Source organism: Macaca nemestrina, chromosome 9 (assembly GCF_043159975.1).
Source record: "Macaca nemestrina isolate mMacNem1 chromosome 9, mMacNem.hap1, whole genome shotgun sequence".
In the NCBI taxonomy this organism is placed as follows: domain Eukaryota; kingdom Metazoa; phylum Chordata; class Mammalia; order Primates; family Cercopithecidae; genus Macaca; species Macaca nemestrina.
Window position 1 is genome coordinate 96,085,512 of NC_092133.1, and position 17,660 is coordinate 96,103,171.

The following is a 17,660-nucleotide window of genomic DNA, read 5'->3' on the forward strand; positions in this document are numbered from 1 at the left end:
GAGGTAAGCCAGAGAGCATGCTCCAGTCCAGTTTGCAGGGAGACAGAGGTGGGCCTGTGTCCCACATAGAAAATAAAGTTATGTCATAGGTAGACAAGGATGGATACTGAAGGAGGCAGGTCAATTCCAAACATTGACCAATATCCTTGTTGGCTACCTGAGACGTGATATTCTGTCACTAAAGATTCAGCTGCCAAAGGAGCCAGACATAGGTGACTAATTTGAATAGAAGAATGGTTCTTCTTTCCCAAAGGATCATGTGCCCAGTAATGTCAAGGAGAAGAACCTCCCAAAGGGAGTTAAAGATTTGAAATTTTTCCATGACCCAATACTGGCTTGGTAGGGTAAAGAACCTTACTTGAAATTTGGAGTTTTTAGTTTTTAGAGAAAAAAAGTATGAGAGATATTAATAATGATGATGGCTGTATTGAAGTGTTCAGGGTTAAGAGAACCCACAAAAGTTCCAGAATCTCTGGTAATAGTGATGCCTAGGGGTGCCTGGCTGATGAGGGTAATGGGGGAGAATAAGGGGGCCTAAAACAGTGCAAGTGGACTTAATCCAGGCTTGAATGTCCACTTTAACTTGTATTAGGTACCATATAACATCTCTTGGAAGGCTTTGTATACAGGGGTCCCAATGATAGGTGAATTTAAATTGGGCTTGAATAGTTGCCTATGCTCGTATCATGGCTGGGGAGCCTGTTCCTGCCCTGGGTGGAAAGAATTCATTTACAACCTCAGGATGAGGCACAGGAAGATTTGGTGAACTTTAGTAGTTATTGAGCTACTCGTAGAGTCTTTTGTTGTGGTTGTGGGCTGCTGGGGCCTATGAGGGTGATTTTAGCTAGAAGCATTAGTGAGCATAGAGCACTGGGTTGCATGATCCCAAAGAGAACAGATTAAAGTCAAATCAGGATGTCTCTTGATTATGGAAACAGAAGCTGTTAACTCAGTGAGTATTAGAGAATGCCACCCAGATTATGACTTTGAGATTTAAATCCAGGTAGTACAGAACAGACCTTTTCTTGGAGAGTGTGTTGGTTCACAGTAGCAAAGACATATTAGTAAACCTACAAGGAGTATGATGACTCATTGTATAACAGGCCAAAGCATTACTAATTTACTTATGTTTATTCTTTTGGCTTTGCTTGAAGAGGAGTTTGAGACCCTGGAGGGGACAAGTGGTCCAGGTGTCCAATGGCACCTCTAGGACTTCCTCTGCCAGAGATGCATCATATAGCTTTACCTTGGAATAGTGGATCCACTTGGTCATCCCTGGCACCATAACTGTGATAGGAGTGGAGAGTAAAACAGTGTAAAGACCTCTCCAAATAAGACTCAGTTGAGAGTCTGGAGTTCCATCCTTCCAAATCTTGATGAGAACTTGAGTACAGGTGGATTTAAAATTTGGTCAGAGTTTTCAGGGTGTGAAATATATTTCGGCCTAGTTTTTGAGCCACCAGCTGAAACTGCGAGAAGGAATTAACATAATTAGAATTGGTAAGGTCAGTATCCAATAGGAAATTGAAGAAAGGGTCTTCCACATAATAACTCAAAATAACTGAGTTGTAAGCTAGAGATGGGTATGTTTCTCACCCTTAGTAGAGCAATAGGTAGTTGTTTTGGTTATGACTTTGAAGTTTCCTGGCATAATTTTTCCAAGATTTGCTTGAGAGATTTGTTAATTCTGTCAACCATTCTGCAGTATTGTGGGTGCCAGGAGGAATTTAGAAAGTAACTGATTCCCAAGGCCTGGGAAACAAGTTGAGTAACCTGTGAAGTGAAGGATGAACTATAATTACTTTGCAGCAACCTGGGGATGCCAAACCAGGGATGACCTCCTTGAGAAGGGCCTATACTACCCCCATTGCTTTTTCCATTCACAAGGAGTAAGCTTATATCCAACCTGTAAATATGTCTACAAAGACCAGAAGATATTTATATCCCTGACAGGCAAGAAGTTGGGTGAAGTCAAGCGGCCAGTCCTCCCCAGGGTAAGTGACCCTCCATTGGACTGGCTGGAAAAGAAAAGGAGGTTTGCTTCCTTGTTTAATGTGCAAAATGTTTAATGTGCACAGGGCACAGGCCCTACAAACTTGTTCTATAGTCTTGGAAATATTTTTTTCCCAAAAGAACCATTTGCACATTATTGAAAGTTGTTTCTTGCAAAAGTGGCAAGAGTCATGCAAAGCATAGTTAACTGTCCATTGAACATTTTAAGGTAGATGAAGAACTTCTCCCAATTGATACCAGCTTCCAGAGCCTCATATCCCAGTGCCCATTCCTATTCCTCTGGTGAGAACAAGGAGCTGGTGGCTTTGGATCCTCAGTGGGAGGATTAAAGGAAGCTGAGGATGCTCTGCTGGGAAATTTCCTAAGACATTTATGGGAGAATTATCTGCTGAGGGGTTCATGAGAGCCAAGATGGCAGAGTCCCATCTGCATTTTTGGCAGAGATCCTGGTCTTCTTTTAGAGCCATAATGACCTGGATACAGGGCACCTCTGACCATTTTCCCTGTCACCTGCAAAGTAGGTCCAACTGCAAAATGGTGTTAAAATTAGGGCTACCATTTTCTGGCCAGTCTTCCTAGTCATATAGTTTGCATTGAGGCTATGAAGCATTACAAAGGAAAACGAATATAGTTTCCTTCAATGTCTGGGGATCAGACTTGTCCTAACATTTGAGAATGCATCCAACGGGAAAATCCTACAGTGTGGAGTGTTGAAGGACTCCACACTGTGTGGAGATGGGCAATCTGAAAAACAGAGAGAAGAAAAAACTAGGGGAATGTGAGCATCCTCGCTCTCTGTCCATTCTCATCCATTGTAAAAGGGAGAGAGCACCCTTTCCATCCCTTTCCCACAGTAGACCAGGTATCCCTAGTCTGTGAAGAGCTTCAGATATTGTGCACCCTTACTATATGCTCCCAACCAAGCAGTGACCTCTTCCCCTCATTTGGTCTGTGGACCCCCTAGGTCCATAGGTCTTGCATCTAATTATAGATGATTCTGCCCAATTATAATTTTGTAGCCTTCAGTGATCCTCTGCATACAGGCAAAGCATGTCAAAGACAGTGGGGAGGGCTAGAAGCAAGAGGGAAGTTGATTGTTAAATCCCTGAGAATTCAGTGGTAAGAACATGGAGAGAAAATTGGGTACTAGATACATCCAAGGAGACCCCTAAACCTAGACCATAGCACCTAAAATTTACCTACATTCCATCTGGAGGTGGAATTAGTGCAGAGGAGGTGGTGACAGGGCATGCAAAAAGCCATTCTATTGGGGCCTACCTGGGAAGAGACAGGGCAAAGGAGGTGGCATTGGCTAGCAAGAGAGATGCCATGATGGCACGGGCAGCAGGAGCAACTGTGAAGACAGGGTGGTGAGAACCCAGAGGTCAGTTGTGAGAATATGGAAGTAATCAGAAACCTTAGGTTCTCTGTCAAGAAAAAAGCATTCTGTGCTTGGGGAGCTCTGTTGGGCATTAGGTGAAAGTGCTCTAGTTGAACACACAAAGTGGAGATGCTAGGGAGATTGCTCAGCATGCTCAGCATTCTCACAGTCTATGCTGCATAGAAGCAGATATGTGAGAGGAGACAGTGGCGAGCACAGTCCCTACCTCACGACAGGATGGAAGTCACAGCACCAAAAGGTATGGCCAAGCCTGGAGTTCCACAAAGTGTCCTCAGTTCTTGTCTTTTTGCATGAAAGAATTCAACCAAAACACCAGTTAGTAAATCCAGCAAAACATTTACTGTGCAAGTAACAGTATGCTTTAAGAGAAGAGTGGGCTGACTTGGCTGGGAACAGCCTCAATACATTCTGCATTTGATCTTTTCTCTCACTTTCTTCTTTAGGTTCCTGCCTTTGTTCTTGCCCAGTTCACACCCAGGCTGGTAGACCCTCCCTTACTCTTGGTTAATGTGCATATGCAGAACCCAGTGATCAAGACAAATTCCACCCAATGATGGCATTGCTCATTACCTCCACCCCAGGAAGGTAGTATAGCACTCAAATTTGTACTCATTGTGCCCACACAGCTCTTAAGAATTCCCCTTTTGCCTTTCCCCTTCTTTATCAGATTGTAGTTAACACATTCTGACAGTTCAACCATAGAATGAGTAATTACTGAGCATCTTAAGAGTCGTTCTGCAGTGTTCTTCCTACATAGCTACCTTTCCTCCTGCCTGTTAATGTCTGACTAACTGGCTACCCTAACAGTTGGATTGAAAAGTTCTTGTTCAGTTGAACCTTGAAAGTTTGAAAGTGTCATGTCCTAGGGAGCTGGGAACCCTGTGCAGTTTTACATGGAATTCTGAGTAGAAAGAACAGAATGTATTCTGTTTGGTCACATTTGCTATTTAACTACTCCTGATATCATTGCCATCTCAGCCATAAATCATTTGAGTGATGGTAAGATAGACATAAGTGAACTTCACTTTAAGAATTCAAATATTGCTTTAAGTATTTAAAAACCACTGTACAATTGCACAGCAACAGGCACATTTTGCAACAATTGAACTGAAATGCTGTAAGTACAACAGCAATTAAGGATGTAATCATGTAAGAAAAAAGAATGAGTTCATGTCCTTTGTTAGGGACTTGGATGCAGCTGGAAACCGTCATTCTCAGCAAACTATGACAAGGACAAAAAAATCAAACACCGCAAGTTCTCACTTATAGGTGGGAATTGAACAATGAGAACACTTGGACACAGGAAGGGGAACATCACACACCGGGACTGTTGCGGGGTAGGGGATGGGGGGAGGGATAGCATTATGAGATATACTCAATGTAAATGATGAGCTAATGGGTGTAGTACACCAACAAGGCACATGTATGCATATGTAACAAACCTGCACATTGTGCACATGTACCCTAGAACTTAAAAAAAAAAAAAAGAAAGTAAGCCAAAGCATCTCCAAGTATAACTTTGGTTGTTAGGCAATATCAGTACATTTCCACAATCTAACTTAAATGCAATTTTTACAGAAATTTAAAATGTGCTGGTATAGTTACATTTGTTGAGTAAAGTTAAAAAATGAATATCTTTTGACAATTAAAACCCCAGGGACTTAAAAAAAGCTGTAAGATTTGTTTCCTTTCCTTAGAAACACAGATAATTAGGACCTTTATTTAAAATGCATGAGTCAGTTAGACAACTCAATATCTTGCCAAAAATATAGAGAGAACTATATCAGAAGTCTGACAACCAAAGAAAAAACAATACTATACCTAACTTTTGACAAGTCGTTCTCCATTCTGATATTTGAAGACAATGAGCTTGAAGTAGGAATCATTAAGGTTTCTCTTGGGATATGTATTCTGTTGAGATGTAAATTATCATTAAGATTTCCATTGCATGGTGACTCTAGGACTGGCCTTGTAGTATGAGAAGTAAATAAAGATCTGCTCCACTCATTTTCTTGAAGAAGTTTGGTACTGACATCTGCTAGAATTTCTTTAGGTCTGTGAAGATTGCAAAAGACAGATACTGAGTATTTTGTTTTTTAACAAATGTGTCTAAATGACTTGCGTTGTTTAAATAGTGACCATGAGTCAATGAAAGATACAACAAACCATGTTTTAACTCTGAAAGTGTATTAGAGCCTATATGCTGTATACAGTTATAATTTTAAAGTTGTTGTAAAGAAGTATATATATTTCTCGAGGATTTCCAACAAGTAAGTAATTCAAACAAAGTAGGGAGGGAAGAGCAAAAGCTATTAATGATGTATGGATTAACAAGTCACACTTGTTGCCTTCTGAAATGGCTCTACTTATAAGATTCTTAAAGATACCATTAGAAATATTTGTGTTTAGCCCAGGCACAGTGTCTCATGGCTGTAATCCCAGCACTTTGGGAGGCAGAGTCAGAGGATCACCAGAGGTGGGGAGATTGAGACCAACTTGATCAACACGGAGAAACCTTGTCTCTACTAAAAATACAAAAATTTGCTGGACTTGGTGGTGCATGCCTGTAATGCCAGCTACTCGGGAGGGTGAGGCAGGAGAAACACTTGAACCCTGGAGGCCGAGGATGCGGTGCGCCAAAATCGCGCTATTGCACTACAGCCTGGGGAACAAGAGCGACATTCTGCCTCAGAAACAGAAACAAACAAACAAACAAAAAGAAATATTTGTGTTTAGGCCGGGGTCGGTGGCTCACACCTGTAATCCTAGCACTTTGGGAAGCCGAGGCTTGCGGATCATTTGAGATCAGGAGTTTGAGACCAGCCTGCCCAACATGGTGAAACCCCGTCTCTACTAAAAATACAAAAATTAGCCGGGCGCGGTGCTGGGTGCCTGTAATTCCAGCACTCAGGAGGTTGAGGCAGGAGAATCGCTTGAACCTGGGAAACGGAGGTTGCAGTGACCCGAGATTGTGCCACTGCACTTGAGGCTGGGTGACAGAGCAGAGCAAGACTCCATCTCCAAAAAAAAAAAAAAAAAAAAAAAAAGGCCAGCAGTGGTGGTGTGGTGGTTGCTCACCCCTGTACCCAGCACTTTGGGAGGCTGAGGACGGCGGATCAGCTGAGTTCAGGAATTGGAGAGCAGCCTGAACCACATGGCAAGAAATCCCATCTCCACTAAAAATACAAAACTTAGCTGGGCGTGGTGGTGGACGCTTGTAATCCCAACTACTTGGGACGCTGAGGCAAGAGAATTGCTTGAATCTGGGAGGAGAAGTTTGGAGTGAGCCGAGATCCCACCATTGCACTCCAGCCTGGGCGACATAGGGAGATTCCATCTCAAAAAACAAAGAAAGAAAGAAAAGAAAAGAAAAAAATACTTGTGTTTCAAGAGTAACTACATGAAATGTTAAAGATGCTAATTCGCTGGACCAGAGTAACCATTGGACTGTGTATAAATATATTAAAACATCATGTCTTACTCCTTAAATATGGACAGTAAAATAAATAAAATGAAGCTTGTATTTAGTAAACCAGTTACAGCAAACAAAAAAACACACTGTCTCTCAAAGACATTTTCTTTCTTTCTTTTTTTTTTTTTTTTTTTTTGAGACGGAGTCTTGCTCTGTTGCCCAGGCTGGAGGGTAGTGGCCAGATCTCGGCTCACTGCAAGCACCGCCTCCCGGGTTCAAGCCATTCTCCTGCCTCAGCCTCCCGAGTAGCTGGGACTACAGGCGCCCGCCACCTCGCCCCGCTAGTTTATTGTAGTTTTTAGTAGAGACAGGGTGTCACGGGGTTAGCCAGGATGGTCTCGATCTCCTGTCCTCGTGATCCGCCCGTCTCGGCCTCCCAAAGTGCTGGGATTACAGGCTTGAGCCACCGCGCCCGACCCTCAAAGACATTTTCAAACATTTCTATTGAACACTCTTGTACATTTCACCCATTATCTGAGAAAAACTAAGCATTTGGTACCAAGGAGTCATTCAGAACAACAACTCTCAGGGGAGAAGGAGACGGCTGAGATCAAAGAGAACTTAATCATCTCCAAAGGCATTTTGCTCCTAAAATCGTGGCCAAGGCATCAGAAGTAGGGCCTGCCCTTTTGGTCTTCCACCCACCGCTTCAGGCTGACCAAGGTGTTATTTTTCACCACTTTATGAATTATATTTCCTTTCAAGCCTGTGTTTACCATTCCCTATTTCACAACTATGCCTTTATGTGGAGTGGAAAAAATGTACAAAATACTTTGTTCCAAGGTGACCTCTAAGGATAATACCAAAGATTGCAATCAAGGAAAGTTAATTTACTGAGTGCCAGAATGTGCAAAGGAGGAGAAGTACCTGACCCTTTTTTCAGTTTAAGTTGTAATCTTATCAAAAATAATTAAACTAATTAATATTTCTATATAGAGGAATGCTGACAAACAATTGTATAACAGTATCACTGTCTAAATTATGAAGCTTCAAGATACTTGGCAGAAAAATTAATAGATCAGGTTAACTACATAAGAATATTAAGGGGAAAAGGAACCATATAAAACCAAAAATCAGGCCAGGCATGATGGCTCATGCTTGTAGTCCCAGCACTGTGGGAGGCGAAGGTGGGGAGATCACCTGAGGTCAAGAGTTTGAGACCAGCCTGGCCAACATGATGATACCCCGTCTCTACTACAAATACAAAACTTAGCTGGGCGTGGCGAGATCATGAAAGGTCATAGTTGGGAGTCTGAGGCCGGAGAATTGCTAGAACTCCGGAGGCACAGTTGCAGTGAGTCCAGATCATGCCACTAACTGCACTCTAGTTTGGGCAACAGAGTGAGAATCCATCTCAAAGAAACAGAAAACAAAAGAAAAACAAACAAACAAAAACCACCACCAAAAAAAACAGGGGAGTGGTATGAATTGTCCTAGACTAACATTTTAAAAGTAAGTTCATTTACTAACATCATTTTCCAAAATTGTCTAATCTAGTTAGCTTTTGCTTCCCCCAAACTTATGAATCTGTCTCACTAAAAATTATGCTTTTGAGACAAATTAATGATCTTCATTTATTTTCTGTGATTCTGTCTTTGATGTACTTGCTTAATTTATCTGACAGAGATTCTCTAGCTTTTAATTCTTCTAGAAGCAGTTTCTTATATGGTTCCAATTCTGCTGTATTATAGTTTGCTCCTGAAGTGTTTGCTTTGTAGAGTTGGAATTCCAGATTTTCAATTATAAGTTCCATCTGACTTTACATGGAAGCAATGTTTTCTTCTGTTAACCACTGTAGCTCTTCTTGAGATGTTTCTTGTGTCTAAAACAAATTAAAAGGGTACATAAAAAATTATAGCCTGAATAACTATTGTATATTTGTTTCTTTTTGTTTTGGGTCAGTGATCTAGAGAGCATTTTTAACTATATGAAAAAAGAATCTCAAGTTTAATATATTTTTTGTCAGTATCAGCTAAGTTAATAATTTAATCTGAATTATAAACAAATGAAATCATACTTATGGTAGTACTCATGAAATGTAACACTCCAAAGAATAACAGAATCAGTTTAAACTCTAAAAAGTTGAACAATATAACTTAAGAATATTTTAAGAGTGTAGTATAATTTTTAAATCACATTTTTCTTTCTCTATTAGTCTTGTTTTATGCCAACTGATTTTAGTAATCAAATGATTCACTAATGAGAATCATTATTATGGAAGATCAATTTAGTTACAGTAATGGTGGCAAGTGAAATATTTAGAGAGAGAAACAGATATCACCTTCCTTCTAGAAATCTACCAAACAAATTGCTATAAGAGAAGTAGAGGAAACACATACAATGTTTATATCCAAACTATAATTTGCAGTGAAATGAATGAAGGCACATTATGGATAATAAACTAACCTGTAAAAATAGATTGACTTTTTCTAATTGTTCTATTATCTCCTGCCTTGCTCTTCTTCAACCTCCTGTTTATGGTGTTCCAATAGACCACGTTCTAACATATTCATTTCCATGTGACTTTTGAGGTTCACTAGTTCTTCTTCCAACCTCTCCTGATCCATCTGTAGTGTTTCACATTTATTTTGCATCATTTTCATATATAATGGCTGTTGAAGAACTTCAATCTCTCCATCCACATGTCGATCTTCTGAAGATGCAATTTCCACTGCCTCTATAGGATCAAACAATAAGGTTTGGTAATGAAGAAGGAAGACTGAGAATAGTCTAACATAAAAGTAGTAATTTTTACTTGTAATAAAGTTCAGACACAGAGCCAAACCATATCAAAATGTAAATTACACTTTTAGCTGGGGGACAAGATGGTCAACCAGATGCAGTCAGGAAACACCTCTTCCACAGAGAGAAAACAAAATATTAAGTAAATCGTCACACTTTGAACAGATCTTTGGGAAAAAAAGAAACACATGAAGTTAATAGAGCGGCAATACAGACACTGAGTTTGAAGAGGGAGGAAGCTAGGAAGCCAGACGGAGTCACCAGACACCAGGACCAGCTCTTGGTCCAGAACGGGACCTAAGGAAGGAGAGAGTGAAGGAACTATGGGTCACACACGCTTGCCATGGACCTCTAAGATCCTAGCTACAAGAGATCCCATGATCCACACAGACATTTGAACTGGCAGAGGGCACTGCCAGGAGAGTAGGGAGAGGCGGAGCTCAAACATGCATGGAGCCCAAAAGGTTTCATGCATGAGGCAGCTGTAGCAAAATACAGGAATAGGCACCCATTCCTCAAGGCTCTCCATCTTTCTCTGCATGACTCTAGTCCCTGCTGACAGCTGGACCAGGAGAGAGCAGGGCTGCCTTTCCTGAGGGTCTGAAGTGCATCTGATCTGTACAGCCCCTTTTCTGCCGGGTCCTTCCCCAGTTGATGCCTGGTTGCTCCCTCAAGGGTGTACACATAGCACAGCCTCCACTGTACCACCTGAGTGTTTTTCTGGCAGACCAAAAGCAGTTTTCCTGCTCCAGCACAGCTTATCCCTGAGGTACAAGAGGATACAGCTACAAGACCTGTCCCAGCTTCCCAGAGTTTGAGCACAGTTAAGGGGTATTGAGCTCATAACTGTGGCCCGAGCTCAAGTTGGGATGGCGCTCCTACTCTCAGAATACTGAGAAGAGTGAGGCACAGGAAAAACCAAATAACTCCATCAAAAAGTGGAGAAAGGATATGAACAGACACTTCTCAAAGGAAGACATTTATGCAGCCAACAGACACATGAAAAAATGCTCATCATCACTTGAATCAGAGAAATGCAAATCAAAACCACAATGAGATATCATCTCACACCAGTTAGAATGGCAATCATTAAAAAGTCAGGAAACAACAGGTGTTGGAGAGAGTGTGTAGAAATAGGAACACTTTTACACTGTTGGTGGGACTGTAAACTGGTTCAACCATTGTAGAAGACAGTGTGGCGATTCCTCAAGGATCTAGAACTAGAAATACCATTTGACCCAGCCATCCCATTACTGGGTATATACTCAAAGGATTATAAATCATGCTGCCATAAAGACACATGCACATGTATGTTTATTACGGCACTATTCACAATAGCAAAGACTGAGAACCAACCCAAATGTCCATCAACGACAGAGTGGATTAAGAAAATGTGGCACATATACACCATGGAATACTATGCAGCCATAAAAAAGGATGAGTTTGTGTCCTTTGTAGGGACATGGATGCAGCTGGAAAGCATCATTCTCAGCAAACTATAGCGAGAACAGAAAACCAAACACTGCATGTTCTCACTCATAGGTGGGACTTGAACAATGAGATCACTTGGACACAGAAAGGAAAATATCACACACCAGGGCCTATTGTGGGGTAGGGGGAGGGGAGAGGGATAGCATTAGGAAACATACCTAATGTAAATGACTATTTAATGGGTGCAGCACCCCAACATGGCACATGTATACATATGTAACAAACCTACATGTTGTGCACATGTATCCTAGAACATAAAGTATAATTAGAAAAAAAAAACACACACACATCTTGGCTGGAATACCATGAGCAGTGAGTTTTATCTCAACAACAGTAGAAAAGCAAGCAGATACAGAGTAAGCAGGAAAAAAATAGAGAACTTAGAGGACTCCATATGTTAACTCTATAGTTGTGAGTTTTTAAAATAATAACCATTTAAGCCCTAAATTTTCCTGATGTAATTTTGCCTTTTTATTTTAAAATGTCCAAAAGAAGCATCATACTATGTAGCCATGAGGAGTCCAAGAAACCTAGCATATCTGAATGTTTCAGAATCCTATTCTGTTTCTTATTAATATCTAGAGAGCAAAGGAAATTCTATAAATCTTGTAAGAAAATGCCAGGAGGTTAGCCCAGTGTTTTAGATAGTGGCAACTAAGCTAGTGTCACTTTTTAGAAACAAGTAAGGGGGAAACGTCAAACAAATTCAAAGGAGCCCAAGATAACAACGTTCACATAAAATATAACCTTGCTGTGTAAATCAAACAAAATATAAAACTATGTGTGCAAACTAGAAAATAAATGCTTCACAAACAGAAGGTAAGTTCTGTAGAAACCAAGAGTACACAATCCAGAAAGATGTTTGTCTTTATAGCAGAAAGGACTTACCAGAAATGACAAAAAAGCTTTCATTGTTCTAGGAGCGATATATGGTCTTTTATTAAAGGAGCCTTATTCAAACCAGACCTCAACATACCAAAAATCATGTATCAAATAACTGAGGTTTAAACTGAAAGAAGACTCACCAGGGCAGAAAGGGTGACTTATAGAAGCAGAGCGCTAAAGGGTATAAAGTGAAGACTGCATGCATGCTCCAAGAATCACCAATTCCTTCCAATTGTAAACTTTGCAGGTCCCATTTATGACACCATATGTGTAAACCTAAACAGCAAACAAAGAGTCTCTCAAGTAAAAAATATTTACTTGGAATAAATTATTGTAATGAGAATGTAAATGTCATAGTAAACCATGTGCATATTAATAGAGGTAAAGAAGAACAAAATTTTTAATGTGGAGGATTGCATAGTTGTTTTTGAATTAATTATTCTTGGCTGCAAAGATCAGTAACAAGGGTGATGAGTCTGAGGTTAGACCAGCAGTTTCTGGGCCTGTGTCACTGCAGGTGTCTTTTCTGTGTAAGGCTGCAATGCCCTTTGTGCAAGGTTGCGGTTTTTTAAGTCTTTTCTGATAGTTTTTGTTATCAGACATAGAAACATGACAGTCCTCTAGTGATGGCCTTCTTGGGTCTATTTGCCCAGGTTTTCTTTTTTTTTTTTTTTTTTGAGATGGAGTCTCGCTCTGTCGCCCAGGCTGGAGTGCAGTGGCCGGATCTCCGCTCACTGCAAGCTCCGCCTCCCGGGTTTACGCCATTCTCCTGCCTCAGCCTCCGGAGTAGCTGGGACTACAGGTGCCCGCCACCTCGCCTAGCTAGTTTCTTGTATTTTTTTAGTAGAGACGGGGTTTCACTGTGTTAGCCAGGATGGTCTCGATCTCCTGACCTCGTGATCCGCCCGTCTCGGCCGCTCAAAGTGCTGGGATTACAGGCTTGAGCCACCGCGCCCGGCCTGCCCAGGTTTTCTCAGTCTTAGTGAGACCATTTTGATTCTGATAACTTCCAGAGGGGTAAGGTGTACATGAGAGCAACATACCTTTTGTTTAATTTTGCTGTCAATGTTAAAGTTTTCTAATACAGAGTATATTAAGAAAAAGAAGGAAATATAATTAACCAATATTTATATTTAAATTTAAAGATTACCCTGGCCTTTATTGGGAACCTGATAAGATCTATTTCAGCATGAGTGTGCATAAATTTTACATCAGATAGAGTTTCTGTGCAATGTGAATATTGTAAGATTGTTCATTTTGTTAATTTGATCATTTTAAAACCATATTAAATGAAAATAAAACATATAGAATATTTTAGCTTTAATCCCCATCAGAGACAAACAAAAACATAAACAATGTAATCCATTTAAATTTAGCCATTAATATAAATTGAATTTTATCCTGCTAATAAAACAATAATTTACAATTCAAACTTTATGCATTAAGTCAAAAAATTAAAGAAGGAAAAATTACAACATTAGATCCTAGAATAAAGTATTTGATGATTACACATGCAAAATAGCATAATTTAAAAGTTCTTAGTAAAAAAGGAAAATTCTGCAAATATACTAATCAAGAAAAAACATTAGAAGTATTTCAATAAAGGTAAAGTTAAAAGATGGAGGGGACTGAGCTCTCACAATTCACCACTGTGTGAGATGGCTGAGTAGGAACCAAAACATGGAAGAGAAGAAAAACAGGAAAGAAGCTGATTCAAAGAATCTGAATTGTAGCTGTTCACAGATGACATGGATGTAAACTAGAAAAGGAAGAAAATCTATTTTAACATTCAGAACATGAACTGTTAGAAACACAACATCCAGAAAATTGGGTAAATGCATGGGCAACATACTACTCTTCAGTAGTAATAATGGATGAACAACAGGAATAACAACAGCATAACACAGACAATCAACGTCTATCTTGATTATCAAATGTACCAAAGTACACATTTACAAGACATGTCTAGGCCTGCAAAAACTCATAAAACTTTACTAAATGACACACACACACAAAAACATGTTTTAAGACAAATCAAATCCTTGGATCGGAAAAGGTAGTAAAATAAAGATCTTTACGAAACAAATTTAGTGTACTTTAAACCTGAAGTCAACATATTTCAAAAAAAGTCTCTTATGTATTAATCAAGAGACAAAATTATAGTAAAAGGAAACAAAAATGGAGGGCTTGTCAAGTTTGATAGAAACTTATATGTATAATATAGTTTGGCTATGCCCCCACGCAAATCTCACCTTGCATTGTAATAATCCCCATGTGTCATGGGCGAGGCTAGGTAGAGATAATTAAATCATGGGAGTGGTTCCCCTATACTGTTCTCGTGGGAGTGAATAAGTCTCATGAGATCTGACACTTTTATAAATGGGATTCCCCTTGCAAAAGCTCTCTTGCTTGTCATCATATAAGACATGACTTTGCTCCTCATTTGCCTTCAGCCATGATTGCCAGGGCCACCCAGTCATGGGAAACTGTGAGTCAATTAAACCTCTTTCCCTGATAAATTACCCACTCTCGGATATGTCTTTATTAGCAGTGTGAGAACAGACTAATACGATGTATTATCTTAAACTTCTAAATGAATCAAATACAAAACACATACCAAACAATATTGAAATAAAATGACCTTAATACTACTTAAAACAAAATAAACAATGACTCAAAAAATGACCCAAAAATGAAAATAAACTTCACACATAGAATGCCAGGCTTACATATAGCCAAATAAGTAGGAATCCAAAAGAAAACATGTTATTTTCACAACTTAAATGTAATTATCCTGTATGTAAAAGAGTGTGTAATTATCCTGGTATGGTGGCACATGCCTTTGGTTCCAGCTACTCAGGATGCTGAGGTGGGAGAATCACTTGAGCCCAAGAGGTTGAGGCTACAGTGAACTATGTTGATACCACTGTACTCCAGCCTGGGTAACAGAGTGAGACCTTAGATCAAAAAACAAAGAAAATAAAAATAAAAGAGTGTCTTACTAGGTATCGGTTAAAGCAGGAGGTAAAGCACACGTCTTTGGTGGGAGAGACTATCTTTGCAGCTTTGTGAAAGGGATCTCTCCAGAATGTATCAAAAATTTGGCCCCACACTCACACTTCAAGTTGCCCAACCCAGAAAAAACCTGACGTCTGCCATGACATCATCACGGCCCACAGAATCCACAGTCACATTATTTATAATAGTAAAAATTGTATAGTACCCATATGTCCTAACTAAGAAAATACTCCAAGACAGAGCTTAAAAGCAAATATTTTAATATGTAGTACCATGATGACAGTGGCTCCCGGTTGACACAATGATTGGTAGTGGAGGATGTGACAAGGAAGGGTGTTTTACTCCTTAGTATCAAAGCTGTGTCATTGTTAATAATTTTACCACAAAATAAATATATATATTATTTACAAGAAAAATAATATTTAATAACCAGAATTTTGCTTCAACCTCTGGATGGTTAAGAAAGTTGTCTGCTTCAATGTCTCAGCAGAATTTTAAATTTCTTTAACCTATAACAAAAGATGAATGAGAGTACCTCCATGAACAAGATTTCATTGGAGATGGATGTGCTGTCAATGATTTAAACAACTTGCTAGCATTAGATATTTAGGTTGATTCAACTTTTTTAAAGCAATGATAGAAAAAAACACCCTTTATTACCTAAATGTAGTGGAACCTTTATTTTTCACTAGTATCAGGTTTTGAATATTCTTTTCCATTGTATTTCTAAAATTGTAATTACTAGTTTAAAGTCAAAAGTATACTGATTCACTCGGTTTAGCTTCAAGTTCATTGCAGCATTAGGCAGAGCAGTTTCCTTTTCAAAAATCTTCCTTGTCCTGAATTTTCCAGCTCTTCCTGCCATTAATACAGCACTGAGGTGTGCTGTTTCTTTAATCCTGGACCACAAAGAGCAGACAGTGTATCCAGATGTGGACTCTGAACAATTGCTGCAGCCCAACCCCACTGACCACACAGGATCTGCTCTTCGTTGCCACCGTAGGTCTGGGGTGGAGCCCTGCCAAGGATGATGCCCCAAACAGAAGCTCTTCACAGCTTTCATTTCACTGGGAGGCTGTGACAAGGAGATGGGAGAGGGCTGAAGCCAGGCCCTCGGCAAATGTGAGCAAATGTGTGAGGCAGGACACTGCAGAGTCGGAGAAGATGAGCAAGTCCTAAACACAGCACTGCAGGATGGAGACAGACCCGTGATTCTATAAGGAAAGGTGCCATTTCTGACTCTTCCTCCTTTTCTCTTCCTCCAGGGTACTTTCTTAGGTACAATCAGTATTGACAAATCGGTCCTGAGTGCTGAGAATATTTATTTTAGGGCTTCAAATCAACACACCCCTTCCTGTGCCAAAAGGGAAGGAACTCAGCATGTGGGAAGGATGGTCCTATGCTGTTCACTGGGACAGCAGAATGTGGGAACAAGAAACTCCAATGTGAGACAACAGGAGCGCTGTTTCTATTGCTGTCCTCAGGACACCCTCCTTCCTAGTGAAGCCCATACATTAGGTGCCTGCCTTGGGTATGTGGCTGCACTGACCCTCCACTTCAGGTCACAAACCTGCAGGTCCTGCCAGCCCCTGGTGAGCATAGCATCACCAGGGGAGGCTGAGTAGAGCTTTTCCTTGCTCCTGGTCCTCAGCTTCCCAGTCTCTCTTCCATTACCGAGCCTTAACCCCAAACTGCATTCTGCCTCCTTCTCCAACCTCCCTTCCCAGAGCCAGTGCCCCCTCATCATTGCACAGTCAGTGAATGAGTAAGTAAATATGTGAATAAACAAATTTCCTTCGTGCACATGTAAGGAAGTCTAGGAATCAGGATACAGGCAGGGTGGAATACGGAGAAAGTGTTCTGGATGACTTTGTATTAAATACACGAGTTTGGAAGTGTCAGCCACAGACATCCCATGCACAGATGGCTATGCCTCTCTAGCAAAGCACCTCTGTGCTGCTTTCTCTGCAGGACACACTCTCCCTGGTGAAGTCCACAGCAACATCCTTGAAGAACACTGGTTCCTGGACAGATGGTGGGCATTCTTATTCAGCCTGCACCGTCTCTGGCAATGTCCACAGGAAATGGTCAAGGACTATCTCCCTTTCCACTGGGAAAAGGTAGCTGTGTATATTAAAAGGTCAAAATCTGCTTGGGGCCCAGTCAAATATTCTCCAGGCTGACTTGGCATATGCCTTTCAGATACATTCACAGAGATGAATACACTCTAAATACATGATACATTTTACCATGAGGACATGACATAAGGTGTGGTGTAACTATCCTGACCATTCTACAATGAGATGCTAAAGGTGACTACTGACTGCTGATTCTAAAATACTTGAAAATCTATAAGTAAACTCTGATCCCAGGTATTTTAATTAAATCTGTGAACTAACCACATGCAAGCAATTATGTCATGAATCTTATTAATTGTGACTATGGACAAATGATTCCCCAATCTGAAACTCACAATTCTCATCTGCGAAATTATTTAAGAATCATTTTAGTGTGATTAAATGTTTTAAATGAACCAATAGAGAAAGTGCTTTTGTTTTGTTTTGTTTTGTTTTGTTTGTTTAGTTTTGTTTTGTTTTTGAGACGGAGTCTCATTCTGTTGCCCAGGCTAAAGTGCAG

The 17,660-nt window shown here is 40.2% G+C and overlaps 2 long non-coding RNA genes across 3 annotated transcripts in view; one reads left to right on the plus strand and one right to left on the minus strand.

Moving 5' to 3' along the window:
* The window catches only part of LOC139356358 (uncharacterized), a 26,975-nt gene continuing 9,315 nt past the window's right edge, over positions 1-17,660 (plus strand). Inside the window, exons 1-5 of one of the 2 annotated variants that reach the window (XR_011608121.1) lie at positions 1-212; positions 1,810-1,994; positions 3,859-4,000; positions 15,876-16,249; positions 16,995-17,249. This is a non-coding gene — a long non-coding RNA (uncharacterized lncRNA). Of the gene's footprint in view, positions 213-1,809; positions 1,995-3,858; positions 4,001-15,875; positions 16,250-16,994; positions 17,250-17,660 lie in introns of those variants that run through there. The other variant, XR_011608122.1, reaches the window with a different exon arrangement.
* The window catches only part of LOC139356359 (uncharacterized), a 23,152-nt gene continuing 10,605 nt past the window's right edge, over positions 5,114-17,660 (minus strand). Inside the window, exons 2-5 of the long non-coding RNA XR_011608123.1 lie at positions 12,146-12,281; positions 9,294-9,564; positions 8,492-8,709; positions 5,114-5,470 (exon numbers count right to left, since the gene is read on the minus strand). This is a non-coding gene — a long non-coding RNA (uncharacterized lncRNA). The remainder of the gene's footprint in view (positions 5,471-8,491; positions 8,710-9,293; positions 9,565-12,145; positions 12,282-17,660) is intronic.